We start from the raw sequence: 23,403 nt of genomic DNA on the forward strand, positions 1-23,403 counted from the left end.
ATAGGTCTTATTATAGGCTTACCTGTAGGTAAAAATTAAAAAAGCAGAGTATACTACAGCTTTATATATATATACTATATATACTATACAATCTGATAGTACAATCTCTCTTAAAGAGAAGCTCCGGCCCAAGTGCACAGCAGAGACTGCAGCGCATACAAACCAAAAAGAGAATGCCGCCGCTCTCTTTTTTGAGATATACGAGAGGGCAAGAGCGAGCGCGAGAGAGGGCAAGAGCGAGCGCGAGAGAGGGCAAGAGCGAGCGCGAGAGAGGGCAAGAGCGAGCGCGAGAGAGGGCAAGAGCGAGCGCGAGAGAGGGCAAGAGCGAGCGCGAGAGAGGGCAAGAGCGAGCGCAGGCAAGCGCGAGCGGGCAAGAGCGAGCGCGGGCAAGAGCGAGCAAGGGCGAGCGTGAGAGGGCAAGAGCGAGCGCGAGAGAGGGCAAGAGCGAGCGCGAGAGAGGGCAAGAGCGAGCGCGAGAGAGGGCAAGAGCGAGCACGAGAGCAGGCAAGAGCGAGCGCAGGCAAGAGCGAGAGCGGGCAAGAGCGAGAGCAAGAGCGAGCGCGAGAGAGAGCGTGAGAGAGGGCTAGAGCGAGCGCGAGAGGGAGCGCGAGAGGGAGCGCGAGAGGGAGCGCAAAAGCGAGTGCGAGAGGGAGCGCAAGAACGAGCGCAAGAGCGAGCGCGAGAGGGAGCGCAAGAGCGAGCGCGAGAGGGAGCGCAAGAACGAGCGCGAGAGGGAGCGCAAGAACGAGCGCGAGAGGGAGCGCAAGAACGAGCGCGAGAGGGAGCGCAAGAACGAGCGCGAGAGGGAGCGCAAGAGCGAGCGCGAGATTCTCTCTTTTTTTTTTAAGGCGGTCCCTGTAGGCATTGTGTGTTTGGGTGGGGAGGGGGGCGCCCTGTATATGAGTGCAGTGTGTATACAGTTGTGCTCATAAGTTTACACACCCTGGCAGAATTTATGATTTCTTGGCAATTTTCCCAAGAATATGAATGATACCACAAAAATTTTTCTTTCACTCATGGTTAGTGTTTGGCTGGAGCCATTTATTATCAATCAGCGTGTTTACTCTTTTTATATCATAATGGCAACAGAAACCACCCAAGGGACCCTGATCAAAAGTTTACACACCCTGGTGATTTTGGCCTGATAACATGCACACAAGTTGACACAAAGGGGTTGAATGGCTATTAAAGGTAACCATCCTCACCTGTGATCTGTTTGCTTGTAATTAGTGTGTGTATGAAAGGTCAATGAGTTTCTGGACTCCTGACCACCCTTGCATCTTTCATCCAGTGCTGCACTGACGTTTCTGGATTCTGAGTCATGGAAAATAATTGTCTGTGGGATGTGCTGGAAAAGGTAGTTGAACTTTATAAAACAGGAAAGGGATATAAAAAGATATCCAAGGAATTGAGAATGCCAATCAGCAGTGTTCAAACTCTGATCAAGAAGTGGAAAATGAGGGGCTCTGTAGAAACCAAACCATGGTCAGGAAAACCAACTAAAATTTCACCCACAACTGCCAGGAAAATTGTTTGGGATGCAAAGAAAAACCCACAAAACTTCAGGTGAAATACAGGACTCTGAAACGATGTGGTGTGGCTGTTTCAAGATGCACAATAAGGAGGCACTTGAAAAAAGATGGGCTGCATGGTGGAGTCGCCAGAAGAAAGCCATTACTACACAAATGCCACTAAGTATCCCACTTACAATACGCCAAACAGCACAGATACAATCCTCAAACCTTCTGCCACAAAGTCATTTGGAGTTATGAGACCAAAATTTTGCTTTTTGTCCACAACCATAAACTCTACATTTGGAGAGGAGTCAATAAGGCCTATGATGAATGGTCCACCATCCCTACTGTGAAACACGGAGGTGGATCACTGATGTTTCAGGGATGTGTGAGCTACAAAAAAGGCACAGGAAATTTGGTCAGAATTGATGGCAAGATGAATGCAGTACGTGATCAAAAAATACTGGAGGGAAATTTGCATTCATCAGCCCGGAAGCTGTGCATGGGACGTACTTGGACATTCCAACATGACAATGATCCTAAAACACAAGGCCAAGTCCACCTGCCATTGGCTACAGCAGAATACAGTGAAGGTTCTGGAGTGGTCATCTCAGTCTCCTGACCTCCATATCATTGAGCCAATCTGGGGAGATCTCAAACGAGCCTTTCATGCAAGACAGCCCAAGAATTTACAGGAACTGGAGGCTTTTTGCCAGGAAGAACGGGCAGCTTTACCATCTGAGAAGATAAAGAGCCTCATCCACAAATACCACAAAAGACTTCAAGCTGTTAGTTTTTTTTCTATGCTGAGATCACCGTTGAGGTATTTGTAAATTGCCATCATGTCCCCTCTCAGGCTTCTCTTCTCTAGGAAGAATAAATCAAGGGCTTGTAAACACTCCTCATAATTTAGGTCCTCCAATTCCCTAATTTGTTTAGTTGCTCTTCTCTGGACTCTTTCTAGTTCAAGGCTCCAGCACATCCCTTCTGAGGAAAGGCGACCAGAACTGGACAGAATACTCCAGGTGAGGTCGGACCAGAGATTTATAAAGTGGTAGGATTATAGATTTATCTCTGGAATACATCCCCTTCCTTATGCATGCCAATATTCTGCCGGCTTTGGCAGCTGCCGCTTGACATTGCATGCTATTCCCTAGTCTATCCTCTACTAAGACTCCCAGATCTTTATCCATTTTTGATTCCCCCAGAGGTTCCCCCCCTAAAGTGTATTTTGCGTTTATGTTTTTAGTCCCCAAGCGCAAAACCTTACACTTCTCCACATTAAACCTCATTTTCCACGTAGTTGCCCACTCTGTTATTTTGTACAGGTCATTCTGGAAGATTTCTGCCTCACTAAGTGAAGTTATTGCCCTGCTTAATTTTGTGTCATCTGCAAAAACTGAGATTGAGCTACTGATCCCGTCCTCAATGCTATTTATGAAAAAATTTAACAAAATTGGTCCCAGGACTGAGCCTTGGGGCACCCCACTTATCACTCCAGACCAGTCTGAGTACGCATTATTTATTACCAGCCTTTGGAGACACCCCTTTTACCAGTTTTCTATCCAAGAGCACACCTTGTGGGCTAAGCCTGCAGACCTTATTTTGTAAATTGTTTGTGGGGGACTGTATCGAATGCTTTAGCAAAATCCAGAAACACCACATCCACTGGTCTCCCCCTATCTAGCTCTCCTCATAGAATGTTAACAGATTGGTCTGAGAAGAACGTCCATTTGTAAACCTGTGCTGATTACTGCTGATGATACTGTTGACTTTAACAAATTCTTGGATATAGTCCCTTATCATCCCTTCCAGTAATTTACATACTATTGATGTCAGGGTGACCGGCCTATAATTTCCCGAGATATGCCTCTGCCCTTTTTTTGAATATTGGTATCGCGTTCGCTTTCTTCCAATCACCTGGTACAGTTCCTGTCAAATTACTATCTGCAAAGATCAGGAACAGTGGTCTAGATATAACCTTACTAAGTTCTTTGAGTACTTTCGGATGCATGCCATCCAGTCCTGGTGATTTGTGTTAATTTTATCCAGCATTTCACACTCTGCTAGCCATAGCGTCAAGTCCTGTGAATTACTGATAACCATACAGTCACAGTCAGTGTACCCCTCCTTTTCCTGTGTAAAGACTGAGGAGAAGAAAGCGTTCAGCGCGGTTGCCTTTTCAGTGTCCTCTGTAACCATCCTCCCATCATCGTTAATTATATGTGCAACATGCTCTGACCTCGCTTTTCCTATTGATATATTTAAAGAATTTCTTAGGGTTCCTTTTACGTTCCTCAGCTATATGTCTCTCGAAGTCAATTTTAGCCTTCTTGATTTCGTAGTTACATTTCTTTACATTCGATTCTTTGTATTGGTGGAAAGCCGATAAAGTCCCTCTCCGATTTATATCTCTTAACCACTTAACGACCAGCCACATAGACCTACGTCAGCTGACTTTAAGTGGTTGTACTGGGATGATGCCTCTAGCTAGAGGAATCACCCCGGTACCGTTTTTTAGAGCCGGCGGTCAGCTTTCCGGCAGTAATGACCGTTGTGGCTCAGGAGCCGCTCTATCGTTACCCCAGCGAGCGGGAGGGGAAGCCCGCCCCCCCTCCCGCTGCTCTGCCCGGGTCTCCCATCCCACCGGTGGGGGGGGGGGGGCGGTCCTGTATATGAGTGCAGTGTGTATATATTAGGTGGGGGGGTCCTGTATATGAGTGCAGTGTGTATATATTAGGTGGGGGGGTCCTGTATATGAGTGCAGTGTGTATATATTAGGTGGGGGGGTCCTGTATATGAGTGCAGTGTGTATATATTAGGTGGGGGGGGGTCCTGTATATGAGTGCAGTGTGTATATATTAGGTGGGGGGGGGGGGGGTCCTGTATATGAGTGCAGTGTGTATATATTAGCGGGGATCCTGTATATGAGTGCAGTGTGTATATATTAGCGGGGATCCTGTATATGAGTGCAGTGTGTATATATTAGCGGGGATCCTGTATATGAGTGCAGTGTGTATATATTAGGTGGGGGGGGGGTCCTGTATAGGTGTGCAGTGTGAATATATTAGGGGGGTCCTGTATATGAGTGCAGTGTGTATATATTAGGTGGGGGGGTCCTGTATATGAGTGCAGAGTGTATATATTAGGTGGGGGGTCCTGTATATGAGTGCAGTGTGTATATATTAGGTGGGGGGTCCTGTATATGAGTGCAGTGTGTATATATTAGGGGGGGTCCTGTATATGAGTGTAGTGGGTGTACATTTAGGGGGGAGGGGGTCCTGTATTATCTTCTATACTGTCCGGTCACCTGTGGGTCACACACAGGGGGGGAGGGGGGTCTCACCGTTAGTTGGTCCCTGGGATTCCTCGCCGCACTTCTTTCACTTGTTATTCTTTTTCCGCGTAGTCCTGAAGAACGAGGCTGGTCGCTAACCCAGAACGAGGCTTGGAGCGCCCATCCTCACTCTGACGTCATCCACAACCCGGAAGAGGAAGAAAGGAGAGCTTGAACTACATCTCCCATCATGCCCCTCTCCATCCTCTGTCCGCTAGCAGTGTGGACTATTGATCCCATTATATTATCGATCTATTTTACACCCCATATAATTAATCCCCTATAATTATTGATCCCCTATTATGATCGCATATTGTTTATACCCTGTTAGTATTGACCCATATTATTATTGTTCCCATATTAATATTTTTCTCCTGTTATTGATCTATCGTTATTGACCCTCTATTATTATTGATCCCCTTTTGTTGATCCCATATTAATATTTTTCTCCTATCATTGATCTCCTATTATTATTGACCCTCTTTTAATTATTGATCCTCCATCATCATTGATCCCCTTTTGTTGATCCCATATTAATATTTATCTCTTATTATTGATACCCTATCATTGCTGCCCCTCTGAAAAAGATCTGCAGTGGATCCCTTTTCAGAGGCATTTGAACATGAAAGGCAGCGAGGAGGCGATACAGTACGTCACCTCCCTATTGGCTGTGCTAATCGTTTTGGAGTATCCCATGTCCTAACCCAGTGATGGCGAACCTTTGCACCCCAGATGTTTTGGAACTACATTTCCCATGATGCTCCACTACACTGCAGAGTGCTTGAGCATCATGGGAAATGTAGTTCCAAAACATCTGGGGTGCCATCACTGCCCTAACCCCTCCACTGAGTTTCTTCAAGCAATAAATCTTAAAAAAGCCATCCCTGAGATTGCATTATTGGAGCCGGTGTGAATGGAGCGGTGCATGCGGTGGCGGCAGCCTCTGTACTATTAGGGAGGATCCCATTAATATCACCCCCCCTCCCCCTTACAGGGGTAGCTCTACATATTATATGAATAAATAGTTTTAATAGAACTAATAAGATGATAGATGGGGAAGGGGAGGGGGGAGGAGTAGGGGAAATTTTATCATTATTTAGGGTAAAGGAAATATGGAAAATCCCCTATGGGTGGGACGTTAATGGCACCATATACTCAATGGGCAGAATATATTGACATACTCCTCTAGGACCTTGGTGTTTTGTCTTTGTATTGCTTTTATTATGACATGGATTTTGCTTATACATCTTTTCTTGATAGTAAGTTACATTGGTTTTTATTCAACCACATATACTGTGGTTGGGCGTCACAGTGGTGTAGTGGTTAGCACTTTCACCTAGCAGCAAGATGGTCGCTGGTTTGAATCCCAACCATGACACTACCTGCCTGGAGTTTGCATGTTCTCCCTGTGCCTGCATGGGTTTCCTCCGATTACTCCGGTTTCCTTCCACACTCCAAAGACATGCTGGTAGGTTAATTGGATCCTGTATAAAAAAAAAATATTGGCCCTACTGTGTATGTATGTGAGTTAGGGACCTTAGATTGTAAGCTCCTTGAGGGCAGGGACTGATGTGAATGTACAATGTATATGTAAAGTGCTGCGTAAATTGACAGCGCTATATAAGTACCTGAAATAAATATACTGTCAGACTATTATGTTTCAAATATATTCCTATCTTATACTTCTCAGTAGGTTGTCAACTTCAGTTATACCCCTGATGAAGGCGCTGTCCAGCCCCGAAAACGCGTTGGGTGATTGATGTCAACCGATTGTATCTTATGGTGCTATTTATTGGTTTCTCCATGTCTTCATGTTTCTATTATATTGTACAAGCTGCTATACATTTTATGTATTAGTGCTTTTATATATCTATATTAATAAAAATTGCTTTTACCGATCCATTATCCATTTCTTTTTTAAAAGGGTGGCATTAAAGTCCCACCCATAGGGGATTTTTCATATTTCTCATACCTTAGGGACGCGGCACCGCTTTGAGGTTTGCACTGACTACATTCCATTTATTTAGTGTAAAGTTCTATTTAACCACTTGCTGACTGCTCACGGTAATCCTACTGTGGCAGTTCGGCTCCCCTGGGTCCAGAGACTTACGTCGCTGGACTCCCAGTGATTTCGGCGCCGCCAGAGGCGCGCTCCCACTGTGTTTAGAATTAGCGGGAGTCGGGCCGGAGGAGGAGAGGCGGCGATTGCAGCCTCCCTTCCCTGATCGTCGGGGAAAGTGTGAGAAGACCCGCCTGCTTATGTAAACAAAGCAGGCGGATCTTCTCAGTGACAGACAGGAAGAGATTGCAGGATTCAGCATAGCTAAACCTGCGATCTCTGTCTGTGTCACAGAACCCCCCCCCCCCCCCCCCCACACACACACACATCAGTAAGCATGAGGCATACATTTAACCCTTTGATCACCCATAGGGTTAACCCCTTCCCTGCCAGTGTCATTATTACAGTAACAGTGCATATTTTTAGCACTGATTACTGTAGTAATGTCACTGGTCCCCCCAAAAGTGTCAAAAATGTCAGTAAAGCCCCATACACACGTGCAGATTATCTGCAGACTTTTGTCTGCAGACTTACCTTTTCTATGTAGTGCAAGGGCCTGCCGGATTGCATACAAATTGAAAGTGTTTAGGTTTGACCTCATATTATATGGGTTTGGTAAGTCTGCAGACAAAAGTCTGCAGATAATCTGCACGTGTGTATGGGGCATTAGGGGTCTGATCTGTCCACCGCAATGTCATAGTCCAGCAAAAAATCACAGATCGCCGCCATTACTAGTAAAAAACAAAAAACAATAAAAATGACGTAAATCTTTCCCGTAGTTAGTAAACGCGATAACTTTTGCGCAAACCAATCAAAATACGCTTATTGCGATTTTTTTTTTAACAAAAATATGTAGCAGAAAACAAATTGGCCTAAAATGTTAAAAAATTTTGATTTTTAAATATTTTTTTGGGAATGTTATATAGCAGAAAGTGAAAAATATTGTTTTTTCTTTTCAAAATTGTTGCTCTTTTTTTTGTTTATAGCGCAAAAATTAAAAATTGCACAGGTGATCAAATACCACCGAGCTCTGTTTGTGGGAAAAAAAGGACGAAAATTTTATTTGGGTACAGCGTCGCACGTTAGTAAAAACTCCCCTAGGCTCACACTTAACCCTTTGATCACCCCTAGGTTAACCCCCTTCTCTGCCAACATCATTATTACAGAAACTGCATATTTTTAGCACTGATTACTGTAGTAATGTCACTGGTCCCCCAAAAAGTGTAAAAAATGTCAGTTAGGGGTCCGCTCTGTCCGCCGCAATGTCGCAGTCCCGCTAAAAATCGCAGATCGCCGCCATTACTAGTAAAATAAATAAATAATTAAAAATGACATAAATCTTTCCCCTAGTGAGTAGACTCGATATCTTTTGCACAAACCAATCAAAATACGCTTATTGCGATTTTTTTTTTTTTTAAACAAAAAAATATGTAGCAGAATACAAATTGGCCTAAAAGGATGAAAAAAATAGAATTTTTAAATTTTTTTTTTTGGTAATGTTATATAGCAGAAAGTAAAAAAAATACTATTTTTTTTTCACAAATGTCGCTTTTTTTTTGTTTATAGCTCAAAAAATAAAAATCGCACAGCCGCTGGAGCCAATGGCTATGTGGCCATGTCTCATCAGGAGGGAGAGTCCCGGATGACCAAGGAACTCGTGGACATCGCTGTATAGAGATAGGACTCAGGTAAGGATTAGGGGGAGCTGGGGAGGCTGCTACACCCAGAAGGTTTTTTTATCTTAATGCATAGAATACATTAAAGCGGAGTTCCACCCAAAAGTGGAACTTCCGCTTTAGGGAGTCCTGACCCCCCGACATGCCACATTTGGCATGTCATTTTTTGGGGGGGGGAGCGGGTACCTAGTTTTGACAGGTACCCGCTCCCACTTCCGCTCGGAGCGCCGCGGCGCCCTGAGCGGAAGTTCTCCTCTCCCCCTCCCTCCCTGCAATCTTCTGGGACACGTCAGAGGTCCCAGAAGATTGCCGGCCAATCACGGCGCGCAGCGCGACTCGCGCATGCGCAGTGGGTACCCGGCTGTGAAGCCGCAAACTGTAACAGCCGGGTGCCCACAGCAGTGATGCCGGCGCCGAGGGAGAGGATCGAGGCTTCCGGCGGCCGCATCGCTGGACCGTTGGACAGGTGAGTAAATGGCTGGAACTCCGCTTTAAGATAAAAAAAAAATTCCTGCCTTTACAACTCCTTTAACCACTTAAGCCCCGGAGGATTTGGCTAAAAGACCAGGGGTTTTTTTTGCGATTTTTTACTGCGTGACTTTAATGGACAATTGCGCGGTCGTGCAACGCTGTACCTAAACGAATTTGACGTCCTTTTTTTCCCACAAACAGAGCTTTCTTTTGGTGGTATTTGATCACCTGTGCGATTTTTTGATCATGCGCTATAAACAAAAAAAGAGCGTCAATTCTGCAAAAATAACAATATTTTTCACATTTTTTTATATGAAATTCCCCCCAAAAAAATGTAAAAATCAAAATTTTTTAACATTTTCGGCCAATTTGTTTTATGCTACATATGTTTGGTAAAAAAAATCGCAAAAAGCGTATTTTGATTGGTTTGCGCAAAAGTTATCGCGTTTACTAACAAAGGGAAAGATTTTTGTCATTTTTGGTGGGTTTTTTTTAACGCGTAATGGCGGCGATCTGCGTTTTTTTTTCGGTACTGCGACATTGCGGCGGACAGATCGGACCCTTGACTGACATTTTTGACACTTTTGGGGCTACCAGTGACATTACTACAGTAATCAGTGCTATACATATGCACTGTTACTGCAAAAATGACACTGGCAGGGAATGGGGTTAACTGTATTGGAGAGGGAGGGGTTAAGTGTGTCCTAGGGGCGTGATTCTAACTGTATAGGGACATGGCTATTGGTGTAAAAACAAAGATCAACGGTCCTACATAGTAGAACCGTCTGATCTTCATTTTTACACCAGGGAGAATGACGGGCGGCTTGTTTACATAAGCCTCTCCGCCTTTCTCCCTTCACCGGAGCGATCGTAGTGTGACCGACGGACATCGGGTCCGCCGGCCACACGCACTGACTTGTCAGTGAACGAGCCGCGGCGGGCGCGCGCCCGCCCGCAATTGGCTCTCAAGTCAGTGACAGGCGAGTGACGTACCCATATGTCACGCTGCCTGGCCGGGGCTGACCGCCGCAGTATATAGTCGTGCGGCGGTCGGCAACCGGTTAAGAGTTCCCTTCACTGGAACTAAGGGGCCAAGCCCAACCCCTTAAAAACAACCCCACATCATAATCCTCGCTCCACCAAATTTGATTTGGACCAGTGCACAAAGCAAGGTCCATAAAGACATGGATGAGCGAATTTGGGGTAGAGGAACTTGACTGATCTGCACAGTGGTGGCTGATGCAAGATTATTTGGGGGGGGGGGCGGCAAAACCCACACCCCCCCGCTGGATGGCCAGCTGGCAGGCAAACACACCACCTCCCCCCCCATCCCGGGACGGCCAGCCGGCAGGCAAATCCACAATCCCCCCCCTCGCGCGCGGGCCGGACGGCCGGTAGGCTAACATTCTTACCTCCTCCTTCTCTGATGGCTGATATTCTCCTCTGGCCAGCCGTGAGTCTCTCCCCTCTTCCTGGCCAATGGCCAGTAAAATCGCTTCTCTTTTTAGCCAATCAGGAAAGGGGTCCCACGACTCGCTTCATGATTGGCTGGGAGGAGAATCAGTGTGATAGTAGCGAATATTGATTCGCTATTGTCATACAACTGGGTGGGCTCAGGGTGCAGTGCTCTGCGCCCCGAGCCCACCCTTTTTTGAAGCCTACTAGAGCCTCTGGCTCTAATCACATGCTTCAAAAAAAAAACAAACATTGGAATTAATGCATCCGGCGTGTAGATTAGGAGGCCGGATGCATGGATGGGGAAGGGGGGGATGGACGGGCCGCCACTGATCCTGACCTCAACCAGATAGAACACCTTTATTAGAGCTGAGACTGCGAGCCAGGCCTTCTTGCCCAACATCAGTGCCTGACCTCACAAATGTGCTTCTGGAAGAATGGTGAAACATTCCCATAGACACACTCCTAAACCTTGTGGACGGCCTTTCCAGAAGAGTTGAAGCTATTATAGCTGCAAAGGGTGGGCCAACTCAATATTGAACCCTACGGACTAAGACTGGGATGCCATTCAAGTTCATGTGTGTGTACAGGCAGGCGTCCCAATACTTTTGGTAATATAGTGTGTGTCTTGTGTTTGGGCTCAATGGGCTGTGGAGTCTAAATCCTGAAAAATTGACCCTTTTTCCTGCAATAAATACTACAATGTTACACGCATTTGGAACCCGCCTGGGCGCTGTGTATAGATTGAGTTCCTGTAATGCTCTTTGGCCCATTGACTGTCAAGAAGACGAGCAGGTTTGTGCTTGGGAATTACCCGGTATGTATTTATCCTGACTCATCAAATTTGACAGGCAAAGTTATTTTTAGCTACCCGATTCCTTCTATTATCTTTGGCTGTGTTTCACTAAATGCGCTGAAAGGTCAAACGCGGCTGTCTGCACAGATTGCATCAAACTGGAAAGCAGGTTACCCGGTGTTCCCTACCAACCGACTTCTTCCTTTTTCTTTTTCAAGTGTAGATTTGGTGATGATGGACTCATCAAGGGAAGACATATTGCCAATGTCTAGGTCAGTGTTTCCCAACCTTTTTTAAGTGAGAGGACCCTTTAAAAATGATGGACAGTCTTGAGGCACCCCCATTCTAAAATGAAAAAACGATTCTAATAGTTTTACACAATGCAGCAACACCCACACATAGGACACCAAACGTTAGAGGTGATTTATTCTTCCAAAGCAAATACACTTTTGAAAACTGGTACTGACTAGTATACCAATGTTTCTCTTCTCCCTCACTTTGCTAATGTAACCCCAGCGCTGACAAAGAGGGGCAGGGGAGGGTCAAACAAGGATGCTGTGCAGGCGACTGACATCCTCCATAATAACTGATGATGCCATTGGTCGTTAGGACACACAGCTAGAAGGTTGTAATGGTGTACAATGAAAACCTGTGACTGAGTGCCGGTTCACACATATGCAATGTCAAACATCGCATGTGATTAGCACCGCACTGCTGTGCAAATCACATGCAATGTCTGTGCGATGAAAATCCAGCCATGCAGATTGCATGGCTGAATTCACATCGCATTCGGACCAAAGACGAACAGGACCCTTTTTTTGGTCCGCACCAGAATCGGATCGCATGCGATCCAATTCCTGTCCAAACTGACAGATCACATTGCAATATGCAAACTAATCTGGGGGTGTCGTTAACTTTGTTTTGACACCCCCCAGCACTTTCCATATGGCAATGTGAACTGCCTGCGAGTTGGGTGTGATGCGGGAACAGAGGATTTGCAGGGTTCCCCCATCACACCAATGTGAACCGGGGCTTATTGTAACTAAAAAAAAAAACGCCGGCTTGTATACAATTTTTGGGCAGTTTTAGGCATTTTGCCAAGGCACCCCTGAAGAAGCCTCAAGGCACCCCAGAATGCCTGGGCACCCTGGATGAAAAAGGCTGGATTAGGGTATCGGTTTTCTCTCTAGCCACTTCTGGACCGGGCTTTTTTCTGACACTTGTTGTTTACAAGTTAAAATAATTTTTTTTTTGCTAGAAAATTACTTAGAACCCCAAACTATATATATATATATATATATATATATATATATATATAAATATAAATATATAAATATATATATATATATATATATATATCTTTATATTTATATATTTATGTTTATATTTATATTTAGCAGAGATCCTAGAGAATAAAATAGAGATCATTGCAATATTTTTTATCACACCGTATTTGCGCAGCGGTCTTACAAACGCAGTTTTTTGGGAAAACATTTTTTGATTTAAAAAAAAAAGAAAACAGTAAAGTTTTTTACTATAATGTGAAAGATAATGTTATGCCAAGTAAATAGATACCCAACACGTCTTGTTTCAAAATTGCGCACGCTCGTGGAATAGTGACAAACATTGGTACTTAAAAATTCCCATAGGCGACAGTTTAAAATTTTTTTACAGCTTACCAGTTTAGAGTTACAGAGGAGGTCTAGGGCTCAAATTATTATTCTTGCGCTAACCATCGCGGCGATACCTCACATGTGTGGTTTGAACACCGTTTACATATGTGGGCGCGACTTGGGTATGTGTTTGCTTCTTTGCGTGAGATAACGGGGACGGGGCACTTTCATTTTTGTTTTCCTATTTATTTTATCTTTTATTTTTATTTTTACACTGTCCTTTAAAAAAAAAAAAATAATAATAATTTGATCACTTTTATTCCTATTACATGGAATGTAAACATCCCTTGTAATAAAAATAAGCAGGACAGGACCTCTTTAATGTGAGATCTGGGGTCTAAAAGACCTCACATTTCACATCTACACTAAAAAAGAAAAAAAAAAGTCGTTTTTTTTCATGATGAAAAAAAATGGGCTCTTTAAATCCCTTGCTAGGAAGTAACATATGACGTCGCTCTGGGCCTCCAAGGCCATAGAGTGAAGTGGGGGCTATCTTACCCTCACTAAACTTCCTGCCTGAGGGGACAGCGGACCGAATCATTTTCCCCGCTACCGACGGGTCCGGCACCCCTTTCCGCCTCCCATAAAGGGGATACAGCGACAAATCCGCCCCTGGGACCACCCTTATGTTATAGTGCACCACCCGCCGCTTAAAAAAATACCAGGGGTTATGGCAGCTATCTGCTATCTGCTATCTGCTGCCATAACCCCGGTAGTTAAAGTCAAAGTACCGACGTAAATACACAGTGGGCGGTCTGTAAGTGGCTAGGGTCTGCCCTTCGGTGTCAATTTGTTCCTTGCCATGAGCGCTATTCACCAGAACTCTGCTCATCCCTTACAACATTTTCACTGATACTGTATACATTAGTGGATTATTTAAAAAAGGGGCCAAATAAGACAATAGGGTAGGGTGACCAAATGTCCCCCATTTCCGGTGACAGTTCGGAGGTAGGTACTTAGGTAGTAAAAAAATGTCTCCATTTAAAAGAATGTGCCCCCCATTTCTTTCCAGCTTTAATAATTGCGTCCAGGCTGTACGGTAATCCATTTTAGCAACATTTCTGCGATTGGCTTGGATCAGGAGGAAATGAAAACTGGAGAGAAGCAGAGGACTTTGATGGCACATTCCTCATAGCTCAGTCTTGAGGTAGAGACACAAGTATGTTAGCGAACAATGAAAGTATTTTTAGAAATTTGAAAATGAAAATTATCTTAAACCAGAGTTCCACCCAAAAGTGGAACTTCCGCTCATTTGCTTCCTCCCCCCCTCCGGTGACACATTTTGGCACCATTCAGGGGGGAGTTTTTGACAGGTACCCTTCCCCACTTCCAGGAGATGGCGCCGCGGCGCTGTCCCTCGGAAGTTTGGCCCCTCCTCCTTCCCCCCGCCGCCGAGCCAATCCGAATGCACAGCGCGCTTTGCACATGCGCATTGGGGACCCGTTCGTGAAGGCTTCACTGCCGGGTTCACTCACCGGCAATGGCGGCGGCAGCACCCGACAGCCGATGGAAACATCAGCTGCGGTGCCGACATCGCTGGACTCCAGGACAGGTAAGTGTCCTAATATTAAAAGTCAGCAGCTACCATGTGTACAGTATGTGTAGCTGCTGACTTTTAATTTTTGGAGGGGGAGGCTGGGGGCTGGAACACCGCTTTAACAGGCTTGAAAAAATTACATTTTTTTGCCATGGACTGAAAGCTTCCTGGAAGCGACAGAACATTCTGCTTATATCATTGATATTTTTCTGCATTTCAAGGAAGACTTTATGATGTAAAAAATGAAATTCTTGCCACTATCCTTCCTGGGACGAAATTAGGTTATTTTGGTCGCAGTTCCTCCACATGTGACTCAGATGTGAACGCAATTTGAGTAATTTGCTTCCTGGAAGTAACAGGGAATTAATCAGCCTGTAGACTGGATGTGTCTTAAAGAGTCTCAGTAGCTAAACCTACATCTATCATCAACCATGCAAAGACAATGTACAGGTAACGTTATGTGCCACAAAGTAGGAGATTTCTGCAGTGCTGCCCCTTTGGACAACCCATAGTGCTTTGGGAACCCTTGTCACGTTTTAAGCAATAATTTATAAAAAGAGTGTATCTACTGCATTGTCAGGATGCCAGGAAACCAGACCACATGAAGTTGCAAGTAAAATAAAGCAGTTTATTAGAGAAACAACAATAAATGCACAACAAGAGTGAGGAGCGAAATCAGGAACAGCCAGGGTCAAGTCCAGAAGCGGGTAGTCATCTAAGCCGGGGTCGAGTCTAGAAGTGGGTAGTCATCCAAGCCGGGATCGAGTCTAGAAGCGGGTAGTCATCTAAGCCGGGGTCGAATCTAGAAGTGGGTAGTCATCCAAGCCGGGATCGAGTCTAGAAGCGGGTAGTCATCCAAGCCGGGATCGAGTCTAGAAACCGTTAGTCATCCAAGCCGGGATCGAGTCTAGAAGTGGGTAGTCATCCAAGCTGGGATCGAGTCTAGGAGCGGGTAGTCATCCAAGCCAGGATCGAGTCTAGGAGCGGGTAGTCATCCAAGCCGGGATCGAGTCTAGGAGCGGGTAGTCATCCAAGCCGGGATCGAGTCTAGAAGCGTGTAGTCATCCAAGCCGGGATCGAGTCTAGAAGCGGGTAGTCATCCAAGCCGGGATCAAGTCTAGAAGCAGGTAGTCATCCAAGCCGGGATAAATTTTAGAAGCGGGTAGTCACCCAAGCCGGGATCGAGTCCAGAGACGGGTAGTCTGCTGATGCCAGGTCGTCTGCCCGATGCGGAATCGAAAATCAGGAAAGTGGTCAGCCAAGCCAGGTCATGCACGGAGGAACACGGAGAACAGAAGACTGCTAGCAGTGATGTGCCTTGGAGCACAAACACAAGGGCAAGGACTGCAAGCCAACAGGTGATATATATATTAGAGATCGACTGATTATCGGCAAAGCCGATATATCGAGGGCCGATATGGACTTTCCCTGAAATATCGGAATTGGCTTTTTATTTACCAATATTTCGGAAAGTGCTTGTACCGGGGTGATGCCTGCAGCTAGAGGCATCACCCCGGTACCGGTGTCCATAGCCGACGGTCAGCTGTCTTGTAATGACAACTAATGCGGCTGAGAAGCCGCTCGGCTCGCTCGGTATTATTGGGGTTTAATAACATTGCTCATTGAGGTATAATACTTCCCTTATTCCTCTCTCCATGAGATGCCTTCCATCTGTGTAACTGCTTTCCTGCAGCCTTCTCTATAAGGCGCTCCAGGCCACAGTTGCAGATGGTGAGGGACAGCCCACAACCAGGCGCAGAGGAGAGGGTCAGAGTCTGCCAGAGCAAGGAATAAGGTAAGTATTACTATTATTATATAATTATTTTTTTTTTACTTTGGCACAGGTGTAGTATATTTCCTCAGATTCTTATAGAGTTTCCACTAGCTGGTCGATTCACATGCAGCTATTGATGACACTGATTTTATATTTTGTCGGTGGTGTTTTCCAGTTGGGCCAGCTACAGTTTTGGTTCTCCTTACCTTTTGGACTTTCTGATATTATTTGTCCACAACCGAAGGTAGATAATAGGATTAATTTCCTTTTTCATTCATAAATGTTATGACATAATGTTATGCCCCTTGGTGTTGTGTCCTGGTGCGGGCCTCCCTCTTTCTCTTGCTCCCCCAGCCATAGATATACTTCTGTACTTCCCTTCACCGTTCCCTAATGCGTGTGTGTGCCGGTGGTTGTGCATGCAATCCCTTGCGTGTGCACACATGGGCACGCACGCGCATGATTTGTTTTTTTTTGTGCTGCTTGTTCTCAATCTCTACTCCCCTTGTATCTATTTGGCAATACCATTTTTTATAATGTGATGGATGTTATATTGTAACTTGTATAGATGGCTATCGGAATTTATATGTTTATTTGTATGATGTTTTTCCTAATTATATTTTTACATCTTTAGTGGTGTTAATTCAATTGTCTTGGATCCTGAGGAAGCCCCTAGCTTTGGGCGAAACGCGTTGATCCGGAATTACCCACATGTGCTCCAACTACTACTTTTTGCCTAGTAAGGCTAGTATTAGAGAATTAATTGTTATTGCACTATTAAATGTTAATGGTTTTTATTGATAATATATTAATAAACTGTACTGTTTTTTGCTTATATGTGATTTTTTGCCGGGCACCTCCAAAAAAATCCCTCCAAGTGTTTCCATCCCTTTTTCCTCCCGAGGGAGAGAAAGAGGATGGGATCTCCCCTTGTTCTACCTTTCCTGTCTGAGGGATAGGGCCTTGGCATATTATTAATACTGCTGTTATAACAGAATCTCTCCCCATTTTTCCCCTTTATACATAAGTATTACTCCTTATTCCTCATCCCCTAGAGCAGTGGTTATCAGCCACTGCCCCATGGCCCACTGCTTGGCCGCAGCTTCCCTTCTCCTGGGCCTTGCTTGATGCAGATCACTTACCCTCCTGCAGTGCTTCTGTGCCATAGTGCCCCCCAACCTCCCATAGTGCCCCCCTCCAACCTCCCATAGTGGCCCATAGTGCCCCCCTCCAACCTCCCATAGTGACCCATAGTGCCCCCCTCCAACCTCCCATAGTGGCCCATAGTGCCCCCCTCCAACCTCCCATAGTGGCCCATAGTGCCCCCCCCAACCTCCCATAGTGGCCCATAGTGCCCCTAGGCCCCCTGAGAGCCCTCAGCCTCCACAGTGCCCCCAAGTTCCCACAGTGCTGCCCAGCTTCACAGGAAGCCTCCAGCCCTTCATAGTACCCCCATCCTCCAACAGTGTTCCACAGTGCCCCCCAGCCCCCTCCATAAACTTAATTCCCTGTAGGGCCACCAGGTCTCCTAACCCACCCTACAACCCAATAACACTCAGCCCCATCCTCCAGCCTTATATACATATTTTGCAGTCCTACACTTTTATTGTGTGAATTTAAACTTTATGTTATACTATTGGGGCATGGAAGGTTTCAGAAGAATATACCGGGCCATGGTCTCAAAAGGCTGAGAACCACTGCTGAGCATTTAACCCTTGACGTGTAGGGGGTTCCACTGCAAGGATTTTATTTTTTTTTGTAATTCCCAGAGTTGGATTTTATTGCAACCATTTATTACAAATTAATATAAAAAGATTTAATCTCCTGTGTGAGGTTTGGCTTTGAACAAGAATGATTACAACATTTGAGAATTTTGCTTTTCACACTTTAGTTCCTTATTATCTAAGATGTCCAGCAGGGGATCAGACTGACTATTAAATGATTTTTATTTAAATTCTTGTTCAATCAGAACTGCTTGTCATTTTTTTTCCTTTGAAATGACTGGAAATGGCAGAGAAAGCTAAAATGAGTCAGTCTTTATATTAGCTTTACGTAATCCCAGGACGCAGAATGGATGAGAAAGTAGCAGCACTGTCAACCAGCCAGTTTTATTTATTTTTTTTGGGGGTTGGGGGGGGGGGGGGGGGTTCAATAAAATACTGGAAGTTTACAGATGGAGGTGAGAGCAGATTAATGATTTCATCAGTGTGCCAATGCTCCTTCACCCTAGGTTCACATCTATGTGGTTGATGCGGTTTTCAGACACGTTTTGGGGTGCGTTTTTAAACCTGCGTTTTGCATACAGTTTTCATGCATTTTGCGTTTTTTCTTTTCTCTTTAACAAACTGTAAATAGCTGATTGTTAACCACTTTACCACCGGAGGATTTTCCTGCTTTACGTCCAGGCCACTTTTTGCAACTTGGCACTGCGCGACTTTAACTGACAATTGCGCGGTCATGCAACCCTGTACCCAAACAAAATTTACATCCTTTTTTTTCCCCACAAACAGAGCTTTCTTTTGGTGGCATTTGATCACCTCTGCGCTTTTTATTTTTTGCTATATTAATAAAAAAATAGCGAACATGTTGCGAAAAAATTTACATTTTCTACTTTGACAGTTAAAAAATATCCAATATATTCAATGTTTGTCATATATTTAGGCCAAAATGTATTTAGCTACATGTCTTTGACAAAAAAATCCTCAATGAGCGTATTTTTAACCGCTTTAGGACCGGAAGATTTTACCCCATTCCTGACCAGGCTATATTTTGCGATTCTGCACTGCGTTACTTAATGGACAATTGCGCGGTCGTGCGACGTTGTACCCAAATTACATTGATGTCCTTTTTTCCCCCCACAAATAGAGCTTTCTTTTGGTGGTATTTGATCACCTGTGCGACTTTTAATTTTTGAAAAAAAGAGCGACAGTTTTGAAAAAAAAAAAACAATATTTTTTACATTCCGATATATAACATTCCCAAAACAAAAATTTAAAAATCAAAAAATGTTAACATTTTAGGCCAATTTGTTTTCTGCTACATATTTTTGGTAAAAGAAAAATCACAATAAGCGTATTTTGATTGGTTTGCGCAAAAGTTATTGCGTTTACTAACTACGGGAAAGATTTGTCATTTTTATTGTTTATTTTTTTACTAGTAATGGCGGCGATCTGCGGGACTGCGACATTGCGGCGGACAGATCGGACCCCTAACTGACATTTTTGACACTTTTGGGGGGACCAGTGACATCACTACAGTAATCAGTGCTAAAAATATGCACTGTTACTGTAATAATGACACTGGCAGGGAAGGGTTGGTGATCAAGGGGTTAAATGTGTGCCTCATGCTTACTGACGTGTGTGGGGGGAGGGGGTTGTGTGACACAGACACAGATCGCAGGTTCAGCTATGCTGAACCCTGTGATCTGTCCCTGCCTGTCACATAGGAGATCCGCCTTCTTTGTTTACACAAGTGGGCGGATTTCCTCGCTCGATCCCCGACGATCGGGGAAGAGCGGCGGTGATCACCGCCTCTCCTCCCCTGGCCCAACTCCCGCTGTGTCCGAATACAGCAAGAGCGAGCCTCTGGCGGCGCGCGTGCCGCCAAGAGGGGGCGGGATCCAGCGACGTAGGTCTACGTCGCTGGATCCAGGAGAGCCACTTTGCCGCAGTAGGCTCAATGTGAGCGGTCGGCAAGTGGTTAAAATTACTTAATTAATTTATAACACTAGCACCAGCGCCTACTTTATTTATTTTATATTCAGTTTGATTGTGTCTCACACACATAGTGTTGATCTACTCAAAAACTAGGCGCCTTCACCCAATTACCCAGGCTTTTAATAGCTGTCTGTGCCCCCGTAAGGGCTCTTTCACACGGTCCGCCTCCGTAGGCTGTGACAGCTCCGTCTCCGCTTGCAGTGCAGAGAGGGAGGTGTCACAGCCCCCGCTGCTCTCTATGGGGGATCGGATGAGAGCGGACCGCCTGTCCGCTCTCATCCGCTCCGATCCGATCCCCAGGACGGATGGAAAATAGGGTTTCCATCCGTCCGGATTTCACGGACAGGATCGGATGCGGATGGCAGCGGGTGTCAGCGCTGACATCCACTGCTCCATAGGGATGAATAGGCATCCGATCAGATCCGCCTAAAAAACTGACAGGCGGATCTGATCGGAATGCCCGTGTGAAAGAGCCCTTAGGGAGATTCAGCCCCCGTTCGCACTGGGGCGACCTGTCAGAGAAGCTGTGGACCCATTCTAATAGGAGCGACACAAGTCGCTCCGACTTACAAAAAGGGTCCGGAGCTTCTTTGGGGCGACCCGGAGCGACCGTCATAGACTTCAATGTTATGAAGTCCGTGCCGGCCGCTCTGAGGTCGTGGTACGAGCAGCGCGCCGCGACCTGTGAGGTCGCCCGGGTGAAGTAGCGTCGCCCCAGTGTGAACGGGGCCTTACCCTCTCTATTTTTCCTGTTTACCAATATTGTCGGAAAGAGAAAGTAAAAGAAAATTTTGGGTTGACATCAGAAAACTAATAGGGGGAAATCTTCGGAACACTAGTTCTGGTGAAATCCTGAGATTCCCTAATTTTTGAGGGATTTCCTCTCACTTCCTCTTTTGGCTATGGCACAGGAAATGAAGGGAAATCTCCCCAATGGGACACAGGTGGCAAATTTTAAAATCATTTTTTTTTTATTGGGAATGTTTTATAACAGAAAGTAAAAATATTGTTTGTTTGTTTTTTTTTTTGTTTTTTAGAATTGAAGCTCTTTTTTTTTTATAGCAAAAAAAATAAAAATTGCACAGGTGATCAAATACCACCAAAGGAAATCTCCATTTGTGCGAAAAAAGGACATCAATTGTATTTGGGTACAGCGTCAAACGACTGTGCAATTGTTCGTTAAAATAATGCAGTGCCGTATCGTAAAAAAAAAAAATGGCCTGGTCATAAAGGGGGTAAAACCTCCCAGTCCAGAAGTGGTTAAAGGAATTTTTCATTTTTATTGTTGCACTTTAAGCATATTAAAATCACTGCTCCTAAAAAAAACTATCTTTAAAAAAAAAAACATTTTGCATGGATACATGTTCCCCAGGGCAGTACCCGGGCCCCCAGACCCTTTTTATGGCCAATAACTTGCATATAAGCCTTCAAAATGGGGACTTTTAATTTTTACATTTTTGGGTCCTATAGACTATAATGGGGCTTGCCGTCTGAGTCAGAACTTTTTCTCTGTTCAGGAGTTCTGGTCAGAACCGCATAGGGGGTTTTCCGCGCATCTCTAGTGAGCACCTCTGTAGAATATTTTGCATGTGGCCAGATATGTACTATGAATTCTAACATTTTTTTAAACTGCCCACCAGATGGCGCTTTAATCCCTTTCTATACACACACACACAGGAGCGGTGGAGGAAATCGTATGCGATGCAAGCAGGGATTGCGAGTTGCGCCCATTCATTTTGTATTGACGCAAATCGCACCGAAAAGTATCCGTTTCTGTATCGGCAGCATTTGGGCAAATGCTTGGTATGGGTGCATCCCTAGGTATTAAAGCGGAGTTCCGGCCACGGGGGTCAAATTTAGATAAAAATACCCCCGGGACAGTCAGGGTTAATACATTCCACAACTTTTAGAAGAAATACTTACCTTGAAATTTTATTTTCCAGCGCTGCCATCTCAGGTGTGGGCATGCCCAGAAGCTGTTCAGCAGGGAATGCCGCGCCTGCACCGGAAGTGACGAGCGGGGCCGGTGCAGGCGCATTGGCTCCTGGGAGCGATGACGCTCATCTCCCAGGAGTCATTGCAAGCCGGAAGAGACAGCGCAGGGCGCTGCCGCTGAGGGAGGAAGTGGAAGGAAGGTGAGTATATTTTCTTCTATAATAAGGTAAGTGACAAAAAAATAAATAATCGGGAGCATCCATTTGTTTTTCAGCAAGTGGATGGCCCAAAATCGATTTTTTTGATTTTGAGGCCGGAACTCCGCTTTAACCACTTGCCGACTGCGCACAGTATATTTACTGCGGCAGTCGGCTCCGGCCAGGCAGTCACTTGCCTGTCACTCCTTCTAGAGCCAATAGCGGGCGAGCGCGCGCCCACCGAGGCTCGTTCACGGAGGAGTGCGGGAGTGTGACTGGCGGACCCGATGTCCGCCGGTCACACTACGATCGCCGGTACAGCGGGAGAAAGACAGAGCGGCTTATGTAAACAAGCCGCCTGTCAGTTCTCCCTGTGTAAAAATGAAGATCAAACGGTTCTACTATGTAGAACCGTTGATCTTTTCTTTTACACCAATAGGAATATCCCACTACAGTTAGAAGCAAGCCCCTAGGACACACTTAACCCCTCCCTGTCCAATACAGTTAACCCCTTCCCTGCCAGTGTCATTTTTGCAGTAACAGTGCATATATATAGGTACCCCCATAAGTGTCAAAAATGTCAGTCAAGGGTCCGATCTGTCCGCCGCAATGTCGCAGTACCGCAAAAAAATCGCAGATCGCCGCCATTACGTGTTAAAAAAAACCCACCAAAAATGACAAAAATCTTTCCCTTTGTTAGTAAACGCGATAACTTTTGCGCAAACCAATCAAAATACGCTTTTTGCGATTTTTTTTTACCAAACATAGGTAGCGTAAAACAAATTGGCCGAAAATGTTAAAAAATTTTGATTTTTACATTTTTTTTGGGGGGAATTTCATATAAAAAAATGTGAAAAATATTGTTATTTTTGCAAAAATTACGCTCTTTTTTTGTTTATAGCGCGTGATCAAAAAATCGCACAGGTGATCAAATACCACCAAAAGAAAGCTCTGTTTGTGGGAAAAAAAGGACGTCAAATTCGTTTAGGTACAGCGTCGCACGACCGCGCAATTGTCCGTTAAAGTCACGCAGTAAAAAATCGCAAAAAACCCCCTGGTCTTTTCGCAGGAAAATCCTCCGGTGGTAAAGTGGTTAACTTTATCCAAAATTAAGAAAAAAAAAAAAAAGCTTTTCTTTATAGTTCCACTTTATTTTTGCAAGGATTGTCTGGTCCAATTGTAAGACGTATGGCGACGCTTGGTTCAGTTCACAGCTCCGTGCTGTAATTTTCTTTTTCTCAGCGCAGCATGTTGTGACGCAGC

At 45.0% G+C, this 23,403-nt stretch overlaps 1 protein-coding gene across 1 annotated transcript in view; it reads right to left on the minus strand.

Annotated features, from left to right (window-relative positions):
- Positions 1–4,984, minus strand: part of N4BP1 (NEDD4 binding protein 1) — a 64,847-nt gene extending 59,863 nt beyond the window's left edge. The window contains exon 1 of the mRNA XM_082270046.1: positions 4,861–4,984. The gene's annotated coding sequence lies outside the window, so the exon portion shown is untranslated. The remainder of the gene's footprint in view (positions 1–4,860) is intronic.
- Positions 4,985–23,403: the final 18,419 nt, after the last annotated feature.

The sequence above is a fragment of the Pelophylax lessonae genome, assembly GCF_965119305.1.
Source record: "Pelophylax lessonae genome assembly, chromosome: 10".
NCBI lineage: Eukaryota > Metazoa > Chordata > Amphibia > Anura > Ranidae > Pelophylax > Pelophylax lessonae.